Raw genomic sequence first — 9,348 nt, forward strand, 5'->3', positions numbered from 1 at the left:
TTAATTACTCTGGTTGAATCTGATCCTTTCCATGGTTATGAAACTGAAACTATAGTGGCACATCTTACTAAGTTAAATGATATAGCCACCCTTTTTACCCCCGATGAGAAAATTCGCTACTATTATATTCTCAAGCTATTCCCGTTCTCATTAATGGGTGATGCTAAGATATGGTACAATACTCTTGCTCCTGGTTGTGTGTGTAGTCCCCAGGACATGATTTACTACTTCTTTGAAAAATATTTTCCTGATCATAAGAAACAAGCTGCTTTACAGGAAATATTTAACTTTGTGCAAATTGAAGAAGAGAGTCTCCCACAAGCTTGGGGGAGGCTTCTCCAATTACTTAATGCTCTGCATGATCATCTTCTTAAGAAAAATGAAATACTTGATATCTTCTATAATGGACTAACCGATGCTAGGGATTTCCTAGATAGTTGTGCTGGTTGTGTTTTCAGGGAACGAACTGTTGAACAAGCTGAGTAATTATTGAATAATATATTGAAAAATTATGATGATTGGACTCTTCCAGAACCACCGCCTAAACCCACTCCAAAAAAGAGGGGTATCTTATACCCTAGTCCTGAAGATATGCACGAGGCAAAGAAAAGTATGAATGAAAAAGGTATTAAAGCCAAGGGTGTTAAAAATTTGCCTCCTATTGAAGAAATACATGGACTTGACACACCACCACCAAAGGTGGTAGAGGTAAATTATTTAATGAAATTTGGTGGAGGTGATATCCCTAACAATAAACATTCTAGTCAATGCTTTTATGAATTTGATAACTACATCAAAAAACAGATCACTTCAATGCAAATGTTATGAAATAATTGAAATATAATTCTGAGATGATTGCTCGCTTGAGTGTCTTGTTATTTAGAATATCTAATGATGTTAGAGGTGTAGGAAAACATGCCTCTATGGTTCAAACTCAGTTAGAACAAGTTGCTAAATCTCAAAGAGTATTGCTTGATGAAATGAATAATAATATAAATGAATTTGTTGTTAGAGTAGCAACTAGAGGAGGTAAAATGACTCAGGAACCACTTTATCCTGAGGGACACCCTAAAATAATTGAACAAGATTCACAAAGAATTAATAATGATGCACCTAGTCCTTCTAAAAAGAAAAAGAAGAAGAAAAATGTTAGGACTTTGCATACCTCCAGTGAACCTAAAATAGAAAAACCTTCTGAAGATAATAATAATGTGTTGGGAAACATAGCATGCAATTTCAAAAAAATTCCTACGCTCACGCAAGATCTATCTAGGAGATGCATAGCAACGAGAGGGGGAGAGTGTGTCTATGTACCCTCGTAGACTGAAAGTGGAAGCGTTTGATAACATGGTTGATGTAGTCGAACTTCTTCTAGCTCCGACTGATCAAGTACCGAACGTATGGCACCTCCAAGTTCTACACACGGTCAGCTCGATGACGTTCCTCGACATCTTGATCCAGCAAGGTGTCGAGGAAGTAGATGACTTCCGTTAACACGAGGGCATGGTGACGGTGATGGTGAAGTGATCCGCGCAAGGCTTCGCCTAACCACCGCAAAATATGACCCGGGTGTAAACTGTGGAGGGGGACGCCACACACGGCTAACAGTTGATGTTGTATGTTGTAGGCGCCCCCCTTCCCACATATATATAGGTTGGAAGGGAGGAGAGGCAGCCAAGGGGGCGCCCCAATGTAGCATCCCAAATTTAAATTTGGATGTTATTCATAGATCATTCATATGCATCCATGATTTATTCATTTTATTGCCTTGTTTTAGTTGCATTTTGATCCAAGAGGCCTTAAGCAACTGAAGGACCAATTTGAAAGAGTTGAAGGTTTCACAAAAATTCAATTTTGATTTATCAAAATTTGGTAACTGGATCAATTTGTTTTTCAAAATTCTTTTTCTAAATTTAAAAAAAAAAGAAGCTAGCCAACTCACCTCTAGAAGGCTCCCTCGATTGGGCCTTCGTGGGCCGTCGGATCTGCCCTTCTGGTGTGTCCTGGCCGTCGGATCTTCACCTCGCTGTAATAGATTTTTCACTTCACGGTCGTTTTGATTGGCCAATGACGAGTGGGCTCGTCTCGCGCGCTTGTTGGCTGGGATTTTGCCCAATCCGCGCCTCGCATCCCGCACCAGCCACCACCCAAACCCTAGCCCCGTTTCCCCTCGATCCCCACAGCCCCCGCCTCCTCCATCCCTCCTCCTCACCTCGCCATGGCCTCCGCCCCGGAGCCTCGCCGCCGCCTGCGATTCCTCCCTCCTGCCCGCAGAGCCCATTGGGCTCGCCAACCCTAGCCCCAATCCACATCCCCCGCGCCCCTCACTGGTCCCTCCTCCTCCTTCCCTCGTCTGCCGCCTCGCTCCCTCGCTCTCCTCCCTCGTCGCCGTGGCCTTTGGCCTAGGAGCCCCGCCGCCTACAGCTCCTCCTCCACCACCTCGCCTCTTTCTCCTCCTCGCCTTCCCATCGCTCGCGCGCAGGTCACCACTGTCGGAGAACACGGGAGTGCGGGTCTTCAAGTTGGGGTGGTCAGGAGGGCTTCCCGACCTGACGGCGCCTCCTCCTCCTCGCAGCGTCGTCGCGCGTACACCTTCTTCTCCTCCCTCCTCCCTCCCTCGTCACTACTTCCACCAGTCCCCTCCCTTCCTCGTCCGTGGCCGCTGCTGACCCCTCCTCCGGCCTCCGCGTCTCTGCCCAGGCGGCAAGGCCCCCAGCCCCCCTCGGGCCTCGGCCCCTCCATACAGCCCGCTTCTGCCTCGTCCAACTCGCTGCTTAGCTCCCAAGGTAATTTCAGTGGTGATACCTGACGCTGTATGTGTCTGACTGTCTGTTCACTGTCTTTCTATGGCGATAGCTTGATATATGGCTGATGTATGTTCAGTCTTCGTTTTTTCCCTCCTGGTGAATGGTGATATATGCATGGTGATAGCTGCTACTATATGTGTATATGTTGTGGTATTCTTTCTTATTGTTGTATGTGTATGTATGTATGTATGCAGTGAGCATTCCGTTTCTGTCCTCCTTCGTTTTTGTTGGATGCATGCGTCCAGTTAGATTTTTCAGAGCATATGTATGAACGGCTTAGATTTTTGCAGAGCATATCATATGTGTAACGAGTTAGATTTTTGCAGAGGGTATCTATGCAATTCATCTCCCTCTGCTACTTGATTAAATGGATGAATCCAGTTAGATTCTGAATGTGATGAACGTCTTATATATACGCCACACATGGTGCAGCAGGCTCGGAGGGCAGCGGGCGCGGCAGGCTCGGCAGGCAGCGGGCGCGGTGGTCAAGGCCAGGGGCGCGGATTGGGGAGATGCGCACACGAGGAGCGACGGCGACCGCGTCTGCCGCCAACACCGAGGTGAGCTTCACCCAATCTCTCTCTTACTCTCTCTGTGCGGCCTCCTCCCCTTGGCCCCTGATTCATTGATGAGGTATGCCAATATGCCATGGTTGTGTGTTCGCAAACCCTTCCCTTTTATCACTATCAAATAGTGTCAAACAGAGCATCTTATACTTTGTTTCTACGTGCAGATCAGCTCTTCGTTCTTTCAAGCCCTATGTTGCTTACTCAAATGCTTGTGGCGATTGTATCCTTGTGCCATGAATATTTGTACTTAGCAGATCAATATAAACATATTGGCTATCTATTTACCAATTCAGAATTTAAAGCACTTTATTTTATGGCCTTGAGTAAAAGTTCAGTCGTTGTTGGCTGGAAGACATCTTCAATACGCCGTCTACACGAGCTTCCCAAGGTAATGATCTAAGAGGAAGTGAGTTGGAGATGAGATGGGGACAGAAGATCCTGCAGTGATGTTGTTTCTTTGTTCTCCTGCTCAAGGTTTGCTCTTTCCTACTTACTGTCATGGTGGTTGGTTCACTGCTCGTTTTATTGTTTCGGAATTAGCCGCCTGTCGTGTTTTGATTTGCCTCGTGCTGCTTATATTTCGTGTTTGCGTGTGGGAAGGATGTGTGCTATAGATTTGGTGTGTGCATCTGAGATACCTAGAATGGTTGAGAACTGAATGTGTTGCCCTATTTAATTGGCATATTCAACTTAATTAATACGCCTTTTAGCCGTGACTTCTGCCCAAACTTTTGAAAGTGCAGATGATCACTCTATCGGGTAATGGTGTTTTCTATTGCAATTTGTCAGCTATACTACATGCTGCCCCTGTTTCTTTTGCTCTGCTAAAAATGTGTGCTTACTTTCAATCTTATTACATCAATAGACTTGTGGGCGTATAGTATTTCTGTAATCTCTGTGCCTTACCGGTTTTGTGATTTCAGCTCAGGTGGATGAGCCCCGTCCTGTGTTATTCCCCTTGGTTTCTGAAGCTCCCAGGATTTAATAATGAGTTGTCTTGGGCTTCATTGGACAAATGATCTACCTTGAGCAATGATACATGTAAGTCTTTTATTTTAAACACTGAAATATTAGGTTATCAAGCGCTAAAAATCTGAACTATGGTAATTGGTAGTGTAGGTTGGCGTTGAAGCATGATGGCGTTTTTCTTGCAGCAAATCTTGGCGGGAAGACTCTGAAGTGATACTCTTAAATTTGCCATTTACCGACATTTTCCAGTTTCTTGTTTGACTTGCCTTTTCTTGGATGCGATGATAAGGGAACTAAGAATTGCATGCACTATTGCTCAAATGGAACATAAGGGAGGCATCAGTCCTCGAATGTTGCCTTTAGAACAAGCATGATTCCTTTATAATCTGAGATTTTGCCCTTCCAGGAGTTGATGTAGATCGCTGTACAGTCAAGTACAATACTGGCGTGTATAAAAAAACTTGAATTTTCCTGGGATTGAACTTTGAACTAATAAATCTAGACTATGGAGGTAATGTGCTTTGCATTATTATAGATCGTATATGTTGCTCTTACTTAATTATACTTTCTAATTACATGCTGCCCCTGTTTCTTTTGCTGTGCTAAAAATGGGTGCTTACTTTCAATCTTATCGCATCAATAGACTTGCGAGCGTATAGTATTTCTGTAATCTCTGTGCCTTACCGGTTTTGTGATTTCAGCTCAGGTGGATGATCCCCGTCCTGTGTTATTCCCCTTGGTTTCTGAAGCTCCCAGGATTTAATAATGAGGTGTCTTGGGCTTCATTGGACAGATGATCTACCTCGAGCAATGATACAGGTAAGTCTTTTATTTTAAACACTGAAAGATTAGGTTATCAAGCGCTAAAAATCTGAACTATGGTAATTGGCAGTGTAGGTTGGCGTTGAAGCATGATGGCGTTTTTCTTGCAGCAAATCTTGGCAGGAAGACTCTGAAGTGATAATCTTAAATTTGCCATTTACCGACATTTTCCAGTTTCTTGTTTGACTTGCCTTTTCTTGGATGCGATGATAAGGGAACTAAGAATTGCGTGCACTATTGCTCAAATGGAACATAAGGGAGGTATCAGTCCTCAAATGTTGCCTCTAGAACAAGTATGATTCCTTTATAATCTGAGATTTTGCCCTTCCAGGAGTTGATGTAGATCGATATGCAGTCAAGTACAATACTGGCGTGTATAAAAAAACTTGAATTTTCCTGAGATTGAACTTTGAACTAATAAATCTAGACTATGGAGGTAATGTGCTTTGCATTATTATAGATCGTATATGCTGCTCTTACTTAATTATACTTTCTAATTTCTATAACCTGGTGTGTTCACATAGAAATTAGTGTGTTTACATAGAGATCATAGATGCTTTCCATGATGATGTGCTGTTTATTGTCCAAGGACTTGATAAACTAGCAGAAACCATAGATGCCAAGTTTCTAATGACGAAGACTTTACGCTGGTTCATGTTTGCATTGGAGCTAAAGTTTTGTTGTTATTTAGTGTGTTTTGTATTATACCCAATACCGTTTCGTACTTCCATTTCTCCTGGATGATTAAGACGATATTTTTTCTAACTGAATTAATTTGTCCCCTATTTCAGAAGTAACGCTCAAAAGCCTGAATAGAATTCCTTGGGAAAGGGTAGATGTTAGCTTCAAGAGAAGTAGACAATGGATTTTTGCCCATAGCACCATTCAGGTATGTTATGAACCCCATTACCTTGGTAATAGTTTTCCTGGTGTTACTTAATTATCCCCTGGTATATTCTGTTGTCTCCATACATGTTAATCTGATAACATATACAAAGGCTGTGTAGGTAATGGCATAGCAGATTTTAGTTTCATGATCTTACTTAAATGTAGTTCTGGCGATAGATAGCTTTACACTATCCGTCATGTGCATGGCTGTCGAAGTACATCATCGTTATGATGTGTATGGTTTCTCTATTTTCAGCCCTACCGCTCCTGAGCCCAAATCCCATGACCATGCCCCCACCTCTCCTTTGTGGAATGAAGGGAGTCTAGTTGCTAAAAAGTGAGTTTTCTTAATCAGTATGTATGGCCCCTCTGCACATGCTGTTTCTTCGTATTTATGAGGCCCTCAAGCTTTGTCAGTTTTCTGATAGATATGGAATTTTAATTTGATAGTCCCAACAACGGTGGGTACTGATGGAGCTATCTATTATTTATTGTCAATCTGTAATACTTTTGTCAGCTTCTAGCATGTCGTTGCTCTGCCAGAGTGCAATTTTCTCTGCATGGCATACACCAGTTACCATTAGTTGATATGTTTGTTGAAGTTTTATTGCAAGTTAAATAATGTCAGGCGCTGATGGCTTTAGATATGTAAATAAAATATGGTGATTGTCACCGGTATGTAGTGTGGCATACTAATCAAATGACTAAGCATTTAATTATTGTTCTGTTATGTTATTGATTTCACCGGCTTTATGCCGGCCGATTAGTTCTGAAGGATTCCACACCGGCTAATTTAGATTATGTTACTAGAGCATTAGAAGAAGTTCCTGATATATGTATTTAGAGCATTTGCTGAGATTTGATGCAAAATATTGATGACCAGGCATTATACTGCGCATAAGCACAATTTTTTAGTTTTTCTTTTTATTGTTGCAGCAGCTTTTCTAGCAATAGCCAAATAGTGTGACATAACACTATTCCATTTTCACAGGCCATAACACATCTTTACAGGTAAGTTTGTTCTCTAGATAGTTCTCTTTCCAAGATTTTCATATCATATTTGTTGTGGGATCTGACTGCTTTACCATATTTTCCTGGTGTGGACGATGTTATAGAGTGAGCTACCATCACTTCTCATTACTGACTGTAATCAATATATATGTGTTTATGCCATAAAAGATGGATATTTGTCGAAGCCATTGTCGTGTCATGTAATTACCTGGAGATCAGCTATATAGTTTTGTTCGGATTATATAGTGGAAACGACAACTCCCGTGTGATTGTCATTTGATTATTTACTTCCTCAAGTAGTATGGATATGGTGCTGCCAGGATATTAAGTATATTCATGAAGTTGTATAAACCACGTTCTACGATTAACTTCTGTTATGCATATTTACTTTCCAGTTTTAGGACTGAAATCCATCCATTGTAATGAACTTGGTTGTATGGGCATTACCTATTTGACTTACGCTTGCTTCATCACATATAGACTGCTTTTCTTTTCCCCACTGCTTGTATGACCTAAAACTATCATGTGTATGAGGCAAGTTATTAGCAATGTTTCACATTTTTTACTTGCAATACTGTGCTTGCCTATTTCAGGTGTTCCAAGACCCAAATCATCGGAAAAACAACACATACAACACTTTTTTCTTTTGAACTTTGGTTACCGTTCATTTTGTTTATATAGTGGTTAGAATAGTAACCATATGTGCTTGCTCGATACTGATAAATGGAATATTTCAAAGCACGTATGGTGTGGGTATGTTCGCAATTTGGCGCAATGGGAGATTACCAAAAAATACACATTTTTTCAACATGACATGGTCTTGAAATGGGACTCTACTACCAAATTAAAATGTGTAGGTATATCTCATTGTAGATGACAAGTCTATATTTTTTTATTAAGGGGTTTAAATTTGTTATCATATATGCTTGCCCGCTACTAAAACAACTAAAACATGAAATTTCTTTTCATGCTGAACATGGATTTAGTGGGTCTCTGTGCTATTTGTTACCTAGCCGACGAACCGAGAAAGAAAGGAAGGGGATAGACACTTTGCTCGCTCCGCCCCCGCCGCTTCTTATTCAGCTCCTCACGGGCCACAGGCATCGCTCTACGTAAGTTGGGCTAAATAACATATGGGTTATCCTAATACCTCCTGATCCCTATATCTTTGTATATGCACAACAAAGACATGTTTTTTCTTAGGTTTCTTATCTTTTTCCCTCCTTTTTTGCAGGAAAAATATGCATGGCCAGGTTTCTCATCATGATAACCATGTTTCCAAACTTGCTAAAAAATACAACCATGCCAACTTTACTCTCTTATCATAGTGCTCATATTTTCAAACTGAGCATATTCATATTATGCAAAGTTTTCCTTTTCCCATACTATTATTTAACAACGTAATAAACATGTTTAAAAAATAGCATGATTTAGTTGAAGGTTCTTGCAGCATGAAACTATTTTCATCGACAACATGTCTTCAGCAGGTCTCTGCGCCATTTGGCGCAATGGGTCAACTAGTATTTTTAAATAATGGGAGAAGATAATATGACTTCTTCAAAACCAGTAGTTGGAAATTTGATTTTATTCGCTAGTTTATTTGTTAGTTAGTGGAGTAATTAGTACTGTAATGTTTGCTTTTAGTTTAGACATTTAAGCCCAGGAAAATGTTCACTAGGTCACTAATAAGGCCAGATAGCTATGTGAATTTTTCTGAATTTTTTAGGATTTTATTTATATTTATTTTGTGTGTTTTAGTCTCTAAAAAATGTTTTAAAAAAAGTTTCGCCGAACTGGGCCGACCCACCTCAGCGCCACGCCGCGACCCAGCTCGACGCTAGGACACAGTCCCGCCGCCCACCGCCGCCACGACCGGAGTCCACCGGACTCTAACTCCACGCCGCCGCCCGCTTGCCCCTCCTTCAAGCCAGCCTCGCCTCCCCTCCTTAAATACCCCGTCCCCGACCCCTCTCGTCTCCACCTCAGCCGCCGCTGCCCGCTGCTGCCGCCGCCGCCGCCGAGCCGCGCCCTACCGCCGAAGCCACCCGCCGGAGCCCCGTCGCCACTTCGCCGGAACCCCGCCGTCACCGCGCCGCCATCGAAACCGCCGCCGCCGTCGAAACCCGTCGAACCAGTATAAACCGCCGAACCGTTCGGTTTTTCTCGGTTTATTCTTTTTAGATCGTTTTTTTATTTAGTTAATTTATATAGCGAATTTTCACTCATTTAGTTTCTGTAGCGATCGTTCGTTCAATAGTTTTTTTTTCTTTTTTCTTTTAGTT

The 9,348-nt window shown here is 42.0% G+C and overlaps 1 long non-coding RNA gene across 24 annotated transcripts; it reads left to right on the forward strand.

The window, feature by feature from the left end:
- Positions 1 to 2,153: 2,153 nt before the first annotated feature.
- LOC119307773 lies at positions 2,154 to 7,859 on the forward strand. 24 transcript variants are annotated; one of them, XR_005149540.1, is made up of 12 exons: positions 2,154 to 2,786; positions 3,243 to 3,367; positions 3,541 to 3,850; positions 4,300 to 4,417; positions 4,496 to 4,555; positions 4,752 to 5,164; positions 5,238 to 5,302; positions 5,382 to 5,460; positions 5,959 to 6,056; positions 6,312 to 6,392; positions 6,992 to 7,066; positions 7,171 to 7,541. It is a non-coding gene; the product is annotated as an uncharacterized LOC119307773 (long non-coding RNA). The 24 variants fall into 24 exon arrangements; XR_005149539.1 differs by having other exon boundaries at positions 5,243 to 5,302; XR_005149523.1 differs by having other exon boundaries at positions 4,752 to 4,856; positions 5,047 to 5,164; positions 5,243 to 5,460.
- The last annotated feature ends 1,489 nt before the right edge of the window (positions 7,860 to 9,348 follow it).

Source organism: Triticum dicoccoides, chromosome 5B (assembly GCF_002162155.2).
Source record: "Triticum dicoccoides isolate Atlit2015 ecotype Zavitan chromosome 5B, WEW_v2.0, whole genome shotgun sequence".
In the NCBI taxonomy this organism is placed as follows: Eukaryota; Viridiplantae; Streptophyta; class Magnoliopsida; order Poales; family Poaceae; genus Triticum; species Triticum dicoccoides.